The following is a 13,891-nucleotide window of genomic DNA, read 5'->3' as shown; positions in this document are numbered from 1 at the left end:
GGGTGTATGTACCATGGGGAAGCAGCTGTCTCCTGTGTAACAAACCCGAGACCATTGAACATGTGTTTATTGATTGTAAGAACGCTATTTTCTTTTGGGACATTTTACAGAGGACTTAAAAAAAAAGATTTACCTCTTACTTTATATGGAATTCGTTTTTTGCCTTAGTTCTGTGCAAAATTTGGATGTTATATTTTTACTTGGTCTTCATTCGGTTTGGCATAGTTTGCTATCGTACAGACACTGTGATGTGAGAGTTCTATCCGTTAATGAGTGTTTCGTGGAAGTTGTTATAAATGTGCGAGATGTGTATAAGACTACCGACTGTGTTGAAGATGTAATATCTTTGTTTGACGCGTTATCACGCATGAAACACGTGTGATAGTGATTGTCATATTAGCTTGACCAGTAGTCAAGAAGGCAATAAAGAAAAAAAGTAAACACGTCTACGTGTGCGTACTATGTGTAGTATGTGTGCGGGTGTAGCTATATGCATTGCATCAGCATATATCAGGCTTCCGGTAGAAGTGAGTAATTCATTAATAAGTTGAGTCACCAACTATCCGAAAGAGAGCCGTGATGGTGGGTATGACTATGTACGTCGACGCAGGCAATTTTTCTTTTTGGTATTGTTCAGTCCCTCCAGACGGCGCTAGCTACGGCCTACTTCACGGCCGAGACGCTTTCATACTTCCAGCTATTTATATAACGTTGAACATCTATCTGTCAAAACTGCACTACTGAGTCGAAATGGCTTTGCTGCAATCTAGTCTACGGTTTGGAGGCACATCTTGTGACCCGCGGCCCCAAAAACGCGTGGATAACGTCGCTACACTATGTGAATCTGCGAGAAATGAATACAGAAAGTCTAGCATGCACTCTTCGGATGAAGACCCTGCAGCATCCGTTTCTTTCAAAGTGAACATTGCCGCGCTGACCGAACGAAACCTACTTGCTCCGTCGTTCTCTTTCACGATGTTTTCATCATTACAGGTTCGTCTGCTTGTTTTTATAATTATTTCGTTCAATATAAAGCTCAGCGGGACAGCTTTTTGTATCTGTCAGTGCCGTGTACTCCTTGTCAGTAGAGAATCGATGAATTTGCTAAGCCTGCTTACGTCGCTAACCTGGGGTCAGCCTTCTCGCTTTTCATGGAAAGGAACATGTTTCTCTTTGGCAGAAGGAGCAACGTTTCTCCATTTAACCACGAACATTGGGGACATCACCGTTTCTCCCTAAATAGAGAATACGTCACTTCATTTTTTTTTAAGTGTGCCGAATCTGCAGCAAGATATCACGGTTTCCAGCACCCCCAAGCCCGAGAATGCGTGCAGATATGTTCGGATGAAGCAAATACTGATCTCTGGCGAGGTACACGAACTAACGACAGCCCCGCATTCCACGGGCAAATGGGTGATTCGCAACATCCCCCTTCTAGACGGCTCTGACATCATTGATGCCGATGTTGTCAACGCCAAAAGACTGGCAGATCGTACCGTGGGAATCAATGATATGCGAAGCACGAATGAAGAAGTTTGATATGTCAAATTAAAATCAGCACAACGTTTCGAGGCGGAGGTAAATTATGCCGTACATGACTTCCATGTCATGATTATTAGGTTTGTACGTCTCATTTACCTTCGTCACCTATTCACGTCAGCTGATACCAAATTTCGTATATGTGGAGCTTGCGAAACAGCCACGAGCGTGCGATGAGCGTAGCATGTGGTCAAGCTTTACATGACACGCATGCCGTAATTTTAATAGTTTGGACGTGTCATTTACATTCGTCCTCCATTCACGTGACGTAATACCACGTGAATGCAGGACGCTCTCTCTTGTGGCCACCATCAACGAGACCCTGTGGGGGTCTCGTTGATGGTGGCCACAAGAGAGAGCTGTCGAGCAACTTTTTCGCGCATGTACTGTTGAATTAGAGGCATCAATACGGTGTAGTCGGAGCCACTGCTTTTGCACTTCAAAGCCAAACTATCTGCTGTTTACGTGTTAGCACGACGTGTAGAAATTCGCTGCTTGCGTAGCTCATCAAAACTTTGACAGAGATGAATCACGGCCACGACGGTCTGCGGGTCTTTGGCCACGAGCATATGGAAAGCGTCGTGATCAATGCCTTTCGGTATATGCTTCCGTTATAGCCTCCGTCATCCTCGCATCCACTCGCCTACAGAGGCCGATCACATCCTAAATGTAGCACGTGAAGCTCTCGCCATTTCGCCGAAATCATCTCCGCAGGCCAAGTTCAGCGCGAAGCTTGCGCATATCTGGACAACAGAAAAACGAGGTCACGGTCTCTTGGAAAACCGACCAGGTGGGGATGTCGGCTTGGTTGTTGGTGAACCATAGGTTGGCCAAATCTGTCAGGTAGAAGATGACGTGAGTCAGCTTGGCAGGGTCATCCCACTTGTTAATCGCGCTGCCACGCCCGTACTTTGCCAGCCAGTCCTCGACATTGTGACCTTCTGTGCTGTTGTAGATGGTGGGTCACGCAGACTAAGTACACCAAGGCACATGACAGGCGGCGCCACGGAAGAAGTTTGTGGATTGATGAGCTCGGTCATTGCGGCTGCAGAGCTCCAGGATGTTGCCCAGCACCTCCACCAAATGAAACGAGCGAGTTCACGTATAACACTTGTTATTATTGAAGAGGCGTTAGCCGCGACAAGCTGGTACAAGCAGGAACCCGGCAAACACGAGCCACACGGACGTCAACGCTTTCTTTCACGCTGGCAAGGAGCTGGCGCCACTATGCTCCAGTACAGTACTTATAAATATCTCGGTGTCACTATCTCGAACAATCTCAACTGGTTTCCGCGTGTTTCCAACATCATCTCATCTCCTAAAAAAACTTCAGGCTTTTTTAGGCGTCATCTACCAAACGCCCCTTTTCATGTAAAACTCATTACTTACAATACTTTATTTCGTCCAAAACTTTAATTCACTACCGCCATCTGGAACCCTTATCGTTGTTACCCCACAGATGCACTAGAAATTGTAAACAATCGCGCCATCAGGTTCATTTACTCATCAAATTCATACAACGTAAGCGTATTCTCATTGAAGGGATAATCAGGCCTGCCCCTCCCCCTCTTCCTCATGGCCGTCGCATTGCCAGCCTACTTCTACTATAAAAAATATATTACAGCTCACTCAATCAAACCCTTTACCTTTCACCACCAGCTCGTGTATCTCTTCGTACGAGCCATTCCTTGAGTGTAGCTCGCCCTCAAACCTGTACTGTCACCTTCGCGTCTTCCTTTTTTCCATGCACCATTGTAGAATGAAACGGCCTTCCCTACGTCATCGTTGCCATCACCAGCCCGGAAGCTTTCATTGAAGCTGCAAGAGCTCATTTTTTAGTCTGAACGGTCAAGTGGCATGCATTGTACTCCCACCCCTTTGATTCCTCCTGCATTGGAGCCTTTAATTTTTTAAATAAAGTGAAAGTGAAAGCCGACGCCCTTTTTGGTCAACTAGAGTCGAGAAGGAGGAGGTCGTCGCCTCTAGGAATGTCCTAAAGGCGACGACTCGAATCGCGGTTCTCCCCACGCGAACTAACTCTACGAGGTACGACGATCTAACCAGCAGCCGAGGAAAGAAGACACACAGCTTAAGCAAAAAATGAGCAGGTTGGCTGCGGAAATTACGAAGATCGCGTCTACACCCCCTTCGAGGCGGGCCACGCCGAAGGTGGCTTCACACCCTTCGGCGCAGCCCGCCTCGGCCCGGGTCGTCATGTATACGTCTGAGGCACCTATCAATTCTAGCGCAACCAAACACCGAGCGGTTGAGAACACACGGAACAAAGAGACGGTAAACTTACTCTTGGAACTGAAGGATTTTTTTTTGTCAACGTGCAGACCACCTCAGCAAAAATTTAGGACGCCATTGCGCTTAGCAAGATGTGATTAGGATCTCTAAATGAACATATACGCAAATTAGAAGTTGTCGGTGCCAGGAGTGACACCAGGCCAACTCCTTCGCAGCTCGCAGCACAACGCAATGTACTAGCGCCACCAACTGAGGACGCGATCCTCAGGGCTGCTTTAGCTGCTCAACCCTCCTCTCAACCTACGCATGGATAGTGCGGACGAAAACCTTAATATCTAACAATGTACTTGTGGTGGGTTTACTCATCAAAAGCCACTTCTGCAGCAATATTTAAAAACGCTTGAAGTTAAGCCCCAAATCATCGCTGTTCGGGAAGTTGCGTCTAGCACCCCCATGAAACTCGAGGTTTATGTAGTAGCCTCATCACATTGAGGAGGTAGGGGAGTTGCTGCACTCATTAGCAAAGGGTACAATTACCCTCTCGTGTGACCTCGACGCAGTTGCCGATGATATCGAGTACGTAATGACCGAAATTCTCACGAAAACCCTCAGGAAAGGCCTCAAAAGAAACAATATTATCAACGTCTTGCCTCCTGTAGTATATAGTGGGTGACACATTCATGCATAGGCACAGGACACAAAAGAAGTGCACATGCTATCCGTCTCTCAAGTGCACGCCCAAGCAACTCGTCTTGCGAGAGTCCTGCAGCTCCACCTGCCAATAAACCTCACCTGGACTTTTAAAAGGACCTGACAAGTGGTGGAGGTGCGGAGCAGCCCTCACGGATGCTGCACACTCTTCCAGGTGTGGGTTATTGGACGTAGGTGTAGAGCAACAGATCGAATAGCCTCTAGGACACTCCGTAGGGCGGTGAAGATGTTGCTCGAACGTGTCAGAAAAGACGACTGCATCATCAAGGTATAGGAGACCAAGTTGGGGCGTGGACCCGTGTTCGTCGCTGTGGCCTCTCGGAATGTTGCTAAGCCTGTACTTTGGGCCCAATAAGGTGCTCTTCCGTGTGAGTGACGTGAACTACAAAGTAGTTCCGGACAGAGTGTCGTCAGCTTAAACAAAACGAAGACAATCTAGCTCCGACATAGTTCATGTCATGCGCACGAAACTTTATTTTGCGCGTTCATAATTTTTTTTCTGCCACTCATTCCTTTTTTTACGCCTAAGCATTCACTGATTGCTTGAGCTTAGCTTTTCATCATCCTTACGTTATCGCGCTGCGTAATCTGTTTACCTTGTCTTACTCCAACTTTGCAGCATCGACACGATGCGGTTTTTTTTTTTTTTCGCAGAGTAGGGAATAATGCTACCCGTAGTATATTCGCCCCGTGATCGAGTGGAGTCTCCGCCTGGTGGCCACTGACTGAAGCGCCCCTAGTGTGGATTGCTCCCTGTGTCGTCTCCTATACACATAGGCTAGCACGAGCGCGTACGTCATGCTCGTGCTCAAAGGGTGGTTTGTCCCACTCTGTTAGGGCAAGAGTAATTGCTTGTATGTTTGCCTAGCACTGTCTATAGAAGCATTTCGCCTTACTCGCCTGTATATGTACCACAGTAAGATGAGGTCGAGCACTTGGCGAGAGTGATGTGTATCGTCGTCGTAGCCTCTCATCGCCAGGGTCATGTCGGTGTAGGTGCCGCTTTTTAGCTGAATCCCATCGTAAAAAGCAACTCGCGTCTTCCCAGACATCAGGAATAATGTGCATGAAGAATTTTTTTCGTTTATTCCATGAAGGAATTATTAAGGCGAAAATTTGGCTGAGTAATCGCTGTATTTGGGGGTTCATCGCATAAAAATTTTAAATTTCTTCCTTTTTTACAGGGGTGGGGGCTGAAAGGGTTGGTATTCATGACCAGCGTGCATGAAGAGTGAATTCAGTGATGCTACAGCAGTGCATGGCAGGCGGGACACAAGCTTAACGCCTAAAATAAAAATAGAAGAAACGCGACACACTGCAGTGCGAAAGCACAGACTGTCGTCGAGCGCGAACATCCCTTTTAATGGCAGAATGCGTTTCTGTCATATGTAGTAGTAACTTTCGGTGAGCTTTGTGCATTCGTTAAGCAATGAACGGCACATATATGACCAGTAGGCAGCAGTCAACGCATTTTATTCGCCGACAATCGGCTCACAGCGCTCAGAAAGCGCACCACCGGCTGCTTATACACACTAGCACGGTGACGGTGCTGCCCCATATAACCCGATATCGGGGCGAACAGTGGTTGACATGCTCACGCAGAGGCACAGGACACAAAAGACGTGCACGTGTTATCCGTTTCTCGAGTGCACGCCCACGCGAAGCGTCTTGCAAGATTCCTGCTGCTCTACTCCTACGTCCAATAAACCTCACGAGGACTTTTAAAGGGACCTGACAGTATATTACAGTCCCAGTTAGCGCAGGGTGAGAAGAGACTCACTTCTTAAGAGAGCTGCCAGCATAGCCGGTGGTTACCTTCTTGTCATCGTCGGGGATTTCAACGCTCCAAGGACGCGAGCTGTGGCACACTGTGACTGACGCTGTGGGGGTGCTGACACCTCCTGTAAAATTGTTTGCACCGCGTGGCGCCCGGGTCTCGTGCAAAAGCAGTCTTTCAGAGTCACAACTATTGAGAGGTAGGTGGCGTTGTGTTCGCGAACGCAGATCGCCGCTATCATCATTGTCATATTATATGGTGCGCGCGGGTTGAAATGTGCAAAAACAAAACAGTACGCCGTGTGGTGGCGACTTGTGTGGCCTTTTGAATGTGTGCGCCGTGCGGGGGCGAATCGCGTATGTGCCGTGCGGTGGCGAAGAGGACGGCGATCGTGTGCGCGGCGTGTCTCGAGACAGCGTGGGCCGTGCACGAGAGTGGGAATTGCAAGGCTGGACTCTCCTTCACTGGCCATCCGGTCCATGGGAAAACCGGAGCCCTACCTCCTGCTGCCTCGACTTAGAGCGCTCCCACCTGTTCCGCTACGAGGAGATCGGGCCAGGGAACGTCCACAAGGTCGGGCCAAGGTCTTGACGCTGTGGGCAGACGGGCACACTCAGGGTTCGGCCCACGAGCACGCACAGGCCGAGGGCGTCCACCGTGTAGCAGGTCCCTTGGGCGCAGAGTCCCGACATCAACGGCCACAGAATGGACCTTCTTGACTTCACGTGGCCAGACCAAACACCGAGCTACGGCATCGGACAGATGATCTACGCACAGTGCCTTCAACTCGGCAACTTCATCGGCTCCGACAACAAACTGTACGCTACTGCTTGACTGTTTCGCGTAAGAGCCTTCATGTCAAATTTAACTGTTTTTCTCTATTCTTTGAGTCCTGCCGTGTCTGTAAATGTGTCTTATGCGTGTTTGTCACCCTGTGTGCTGCGTTGTTCTTTCTGGAGAAAATCCTGAACCCACGTTCACATCACAATCACCATGGTTGTTACAGCGGGAGCACCGGCGATGACCCCTGGCGGCAGCCAAGCCTCGGTGGCGGCAGAGAGAGTTGAGCGAGTCTTTTTTGGCGTGTTGTGGTAGCGTGGATGGTTGCCTCTAGTGGTGGGTCTGCCATGGACGGCACCGCGGGCCGCGTGCGGTGGGCCCACGTGGTTAGTCAGGCGTTAGTGACACCGCCTTGTTTGCCATGCTGTTGTTGAGTGCTGTTTTATATTGTGTAAGGATGTTTTAGCGCGGCGATCACGGTTGATGTTATAAAAATTCAGCTGACGATATCATCAATCAGAAAGGAGTTAAATAAATGTGAGCTGCTTGATTGGTTCCGACCGTGTGTACGGTCCTTGTTCACTCCACGAGCGTGTCATAGCTCTCGCCATTTCGATACCCTACAACGCAGACTTGACGCTTATGACTGACAAGGATTTTCTCACTAGGAGAGTTAACTCCACATGCCGAGCTGTGGCACACTGCGTCAGAAGCAGGCTTGACGCTTATAACTGGCAAAGATTCCCTCACTAGGAGAGGTAACTGCACATGCCGGATCACCACACCGGACCTTATTTTTGTAAAGATTATAGGTAAGGCCAAGTGGTTTTACACAGCTTTAGACTTACGAAGTGGCCACTACGTCATCGAGGTATCCGTCACGATTTCCCGCTTTAAGACAAAAAACATCCAAGGTGGTCGACTGAGACATTTTCCACAAAGTCAGAGCCAAGCGCGCACCGACGGCCGGGACAGATTTTGAAGGTCGGTGCAAAGGAATCGGAGATGACGCCACGGCAGTGAGCAAGGTGGTCGTCACTGCACTCGACGTTGAAAACATGGATAGCAGGTGACCCACCTGCTAGAAGCCAAGCAACCCCTGTCGAAAAGGAAGGGGCAGAAGCATACCTGTAGGCTCCGCAAGAAGGTTTCCAAGGTCAACAATGCGATCGAGGAGCACTGCAAAACTCTGTGTAAGCAATAATGACATGAACTCTGCGAAAGCGTCGAGGGTCAGCTCAGATATGGGAAGAACTGGGGTTTTCTCAAACACCTTCTCAATCTGAACAACACCACGTCCAGCCGGACACGATCCGACGCGCGAGCCATCCATCTTTCTACAGAATCTACCCCAGTGAACTTCATTCTCATTGTTAGGATGAATAAATCGAAAATAAAGGGACCACAAAACCTGTACCGACCGAAGCATACCAGGTTGAAAGCCAACAGAAAATAAATGAAAATATGGTTTAAATTCAACCCAAAGCGCACATTTATTGAAAAAAATAGAAAATAAAATTGTGGGCAAGGTAACGCATTATTGTATCTTAAGGGGATGACTCGACGAGCACAGATGTCAGCGGAGCGTATTTTTAATAATGTATAAGGTGGACAAGGTTTTGGAATTGACACGCCCAATATGAATAAGGACAGAAAAAAAGAGAGATTGAAGAGAGAGAAAGTCAAAAACAGAAGAAAGCGCGGGAAGTGATGAAAGTTATCCAGTTCAAAACACTAGCATCACAGTATCGTCTGTGGATAGGTGTCGGGGCGCTGCTGGTCAGTCTAGTTGACGCAGTCGGTTTGTGCTGTGATGGCCATAGGAACAACGCCGTCGGGAGCAAGAAGAGACCACCCTGGAGGCTGGGAGGGAAGGAACACAGCAGGCCGTCACCACCGTCCCCGTACACGTGTAGCTCAAAAAGGGGGTTGCACGGCAGGCCCCACCGTTATGGCTACTGGGTGGTTCCCGTGGTGCGACCCCTCGTGTGTATGTTTGGCTTATCGTAAAATGTTTGGAATGGCGTCCCTGAGAGCAAGCGTCACGCGAACAAGTAGGGCACGATTTCGCGCAGACATATCACAGTGTAGCGTGCAGCTCGTAAATCAGCCTGCGGCTCAATATGTTCTGTGAAAGGCGTGGTAATCGGGTGCGCATGTAGGACACGTGACATGTCCTTACAGTAAGACCCGCAGAGACAACGGGGCGATTAATTAAATTGAAGAGGTTAAAATAGTGGAGGAAGCGTCCGTGGCCTGTTAGCAATGTCACAATAAAGTGTCTGTGGTAGCGGAAAAAAGGACGGTAGATCGCGGAGGTCTTGAACCCAGTAGTACAGCTCAGTATTATAGCCTGCTTGCCAACACGTCATCCATATCTGGAGGAGCTCACGTTGGAGCCTTTGCCGGACTAAAGGAATAGGTATCGGAAGGCGTCGCAGATGGTCCTTGCGGGAAGTACGCTTGGCGAAGAAGTTTGCCACTTCATTGCCAAAAATCACGACGTCTCCCGGAACGTGGTAGAGGCTGACCATGTTGTATTTTCTAATGTCAGAAATCAATCGTCGAATGTACAGAACATGAGGTTCTGTGTTGCGTGGCGAGTTTTTGCCTGTAGCAGGGACAGGCAGTCCGTATAAAGGGCAATCAGGAAGCATAGCGAGTGATCAGTACATCTTTCAGCGCCTCTGGAAAGCTCAAAACCTCACACGCATAGGACGATGTTACTACCCTATGTTGGAAACGGCCAACGTGAACTATCGAGGGCCTTACATGAAAGGCGACGTAGGCCGCTCCTGCTGCGCGGCTGGTGTACGAGCCGTCTGTAAAAATATGCGCCGCTCAAGCCCGAAGTGCAAATTGTGCCTGTTGTCGGGGGAGTCGTCTGAAGGTAGGGATTGCTTGTAAGGAGGGGTGTGCGACAACATCTCTGTGCGGTAAGGCTACCCAATCATGCTGGAACCGCAGTGAGCCAAGTCCACGTGGCGCCTAAGCGCAAATAGCCGGAACTCAGCGTTGAGGCGCTAGAGATCAAAATCTATCGGCGGCGCTTGTAGCAGAACCTGCAGCACTGCCGTACTTGTCGTGCGATAAGCTCTTGTTATTGCCAACAGCGCTACGCTTTGTATGGTGGCCATCCACGCGTATAGTGTGCAGTCTATATGGGATTCTCTCCACCATATTGGACACACGTACGTCAGCGCCGGCAGTACCACCTGGTGATATTATTGGACCTTATGTAAGGACAGGACGAACGACCTTTGCAACGCGTAGAAGGCCGCCACTCGAGCCGAGAGCGTGGGGACTATATTGCGCAGGAACTCGGCGTGGCAGAAGAATGATGGCCTGCAATCAAACACGACACCTAGAATGTGCAAAGAGTCTTTTAATGCCAGAGGCCGTGGAGCACCGGGTATGCATACGGAGAAATGGGCCCGCGTCATGCTTACGCCATGTGTGAATAGGACGCAGAAGGTCTTATTATTGTTGATGAACACCTTGACAAACCGGGCCCATTGAACAACTCGAGAAAGGGACAGTCGTGGCTGTATCCACAAGGGCTGCGCGCGATGGAGCCGGAACGATGATGACGGTGTCATCTGCGTACGCCTGCACTCGTACTCCAAGAGGCAATTGCAAGAAAAAGAGGCTGTCAATGACATTTTACAGTGGAGAGAGGGCAAGACCTTGAGGTCTTCAAAAGGAAGGTCGGGTCTCTACATGTCCTGCATGTAACCGGAGGAAAACAGGGCGGTCCTTGAGAAACGGTCGAAGTAAGTGGTACAATCCGCTGGGAAAGCATCGGTCTCGGAAGTAGCGTAGGACGTGCGGATGCCACACGCTGTCAAACGCCCCATGAAAATCTAAGGACAAGAGAACGGCAGCCGTACGACTGTTCCTAAACTCAAGTAGCTGCTACTTGACGATGCGCAGCGCCATCACCAAACTGCACCCGCGAGTGAATCCATACTGATGTGGATTAACGAACCCACGAGCGTGCAAAAAGTGGCGTAGCCTGTCATTTAACAGCCGCTCTAGCGTTTTGCCAAATACTGAGCTGACGCATATAGGGCGGTAAGATGAAGTGCTTTCCGGAGGCCGCCCCAGCTTATGGATGAAATCTTGTTCGCCGAAAGCCTGTTCAATCTTGTAGTTGACAATAATCGCCGAAAGCCTGTTCAATCTTGTAGTTGACAATAATCTCCAAGAGATAAACTCGTTTATTGCCAGACACTCTACATTCTTTTTCATTGACGCATCGTTAATCATCCATGACGCCAGATATATCGGAGCTCAAAACTATTTGACTCATGTCAAACTCACAGATTTTTCGAGGAAATGTAGCCTTAGCTATATAGGGCCATTCTGACATTTGTATTCGCATACCCTGGTTAACCTCCCTGCCTTCCCTCATTTTATTCTCTCTCTCTCTTGTATTCGTATAGTAGCAGTCGTAGCAGAATATGAAGTGATATGAGCATTTTCGTTGTTCATTGGTTTAGAATGAGGGGAGGTCACCATGGTTCACTTTTCAGGGGAGCTAGTTGATCGCGCCCGCAAACTTCTAAATTCATGTAAGATAATTTCCAAGCTATGTATCTCGGCAGTCAAATTTTGTGTCAGTACCCTTTTAAAGAAATAATGGCGTAATAGAAAGGTATGTAAGTCGTGTTGATATGCTTACGTAATATATCATCACTCCATAAACGTGAAATTGAACTAGAGAAGTAAAAAAAAAAAAACGCCAGGCTTGCGCGGTAGGCGCAGCACAGTCACAGCGAAAGCTATAAGAGTGGCCTTTCAGGGCCTTTTCAAAACATTCAAATGCTGGGATAAGGGAGAAATACCGCAATCTTGGAAAACAGCCAATGTAGTCTTCATTCCTAAGCCAGGAAAAAAGCTCAGTTTTGAACATCTCAGACCCATTTCCATCACATCTTGCGTAGGAAAATTGATGGAGCACGTCATCCAAACAAGACTGACTAGGTTCATGGAAAATGAAAACCTGCACCCTGATACTATGATATGCTTCAGATCCCACTTATTGACGTGCGATATTATGCTACAGCTAAAGGAGGAGATAATAGACAAAAAGACTGTTGACACCAAAGTAATTGTGGGTCTGGACGTCTCCAAGGCGTTCGACAATGTCAAGTATGAAGCCTTACTTAAGAACCTTAGTGCGCTAAACGTAGGCGTCAAGACATACAACTACGTGAGGGGCTTTATCTCAAATCGTACAGCCACTATCAGCATGGGAGGGCAGTCGCTCGAAAACATTAAATTGGGGAATAAAGGGACGCCACAAGGGTCTGTACTCTCTCCGACTCTTTTTAATATAGCAATGATTAGACTTCCTGAGAAGTTGGAAGGAATCAAAAATCTGCATCACACAATATACGCAGACGTTGTGACGCTGTGGATAAACAGGGGTAGTGACGTACATATTGAAAGCGCACTTCAGGCGGCTATAGATACTATCGAACAATATCTGGAACCACTAGGGTTAAGATGATTGGCAGAAAAATTAGAGGCTCTTTTTACACCATCGCAAAAAAGGAAAACAAACAATCCCCTCGGAAGGGGTTGTGACATCGCTTTGCGAGTGAATGGTAATGCTATTCCAACCGTAGACAGTATTAGAATTCTAGGGATGCGCATACAAGCAAATGGAAAAAACACTGAAACTATCCGGAGACTCGAAGCTAGTGCGAACCAGACATGCCACCTGCTTAAGCGCATTTCTAACAAGAATGCGGGGATGAAGGAAGCCAGTCATTTAAGATTAGTTCAAGCTTTCGTGATAAGCCGTGTACTATGCGTTGCCCCTTATCTTAAATTAAGTAGAGCAGAAAAATGATAAAATTGAAGCCATTATAAGGAAACATCAAGACTGCACTAAGGCTTCCCCCGAACACCTCTACGGTTAAACTTCTTGGGCTTAGTGTCTCCAACCCTTTAGATGAACTAAAAGAAGTCGCCATGATGTCACAGCACCAAAGACTTCTGAGAAGTAGAACCAGGAGGAAAATCATGGAGCGCTTGGGGTTCGAGCCCATGGAGTGTCCCAGGCAGACCGCTAGCATACCTAAATCAACTAGGGCAAGACTGAAAATTATACCGCTGCGAAAAACATGCATCCGGCGTTTCATGAAGGCAAACGCAAAGCTAGAGCTGTAGCCCGGCAGGCAAAACATGAAGGTCGACCTGGCGTGCTTTACACGGACGCTGCAGAATACAAAAGAAAGGGAGCACACACAGCGGTAGTGGTTCGCGAGAACGGGGACCTGGTCTCGTGCTGCACCTCTAAGAATACAACCACCACAGAAGCAGAAGAACTTGCGATTGCTTTGGCAATAGCTCAAAAAGGCACACGAGTGATTGTTAGTGACTCAAAGTCAGCCATTGAAAACTACAATATCGGCAGGATCCCTGCTACAGTCGCTAAAATTCTAAGACGAGGACTAGTACCCGCAGAGCTAATCTCACTAGTATGGTCCCCGGCCCATCAAGGTCTGAAGGGGAATGAGAAGGCGCACGTGATCGCCCGAGGGCTCACTTTCCGGTCGATCGACGCTGACCCGCCGCCTTCGCGCGAGCAGCCCCTCTCTACAAGAGACGAACTACGAACGTTTCAGGAAATCACCGCACACTATAAATTCCACCGTAACATTTATCCAGAGGCAGCTAAACAGCTGAGCAAAAAGGAGGAAATTATGTGGCGAAAATTGCAAACCGGGGTGTTTCCAAACCCTCACCTGTACAGTAAATAGCACCCGGAAGTGTTCAACTCCAGATATGCGCACTGCAACAGCACTGCGGGTTTAGTGCACA

The 13,891-nt window shown here is 48.4% G+C and overlaps 1 protein-coding gene across 11 annotated transcripts in view; it reads right to left on the bottom strand.

Moving 5' to 3' along the window:
- The window catches only part of LOC119165999 (high affinity cAMP-specific and IBMX-insensitive 3',5'-cyclic phosphodiesterase 8B), a 404,448-nt gene that overhangs the window by 290,849 nt on the left and 99,708 nt on the right, over window positions 1–13,891 (bottom strand). The window lies entirely within an intron of this gene.

The sequence above is a fragment of the Rhipicephalus microplus genome, chromosome 1 (genome assembly GCF_043290135.1).
Source record: "Rhipicephalus microplus isolate Deutch F79 chromosome 1, USDA_Rmic, whole genome shotgun sequence".
NCBI lineage: Eukaryota > Metazoa > Arthropoda > Arachnida > Ixodida > Ixodidae > Rhipicephalus > Rhipicephalus microplus.
The sequence above is the reverse complement of the archived record's forward strand: the minus strand, read 5'-3'. Positions and strand labels throughout refer to the sequence as shown.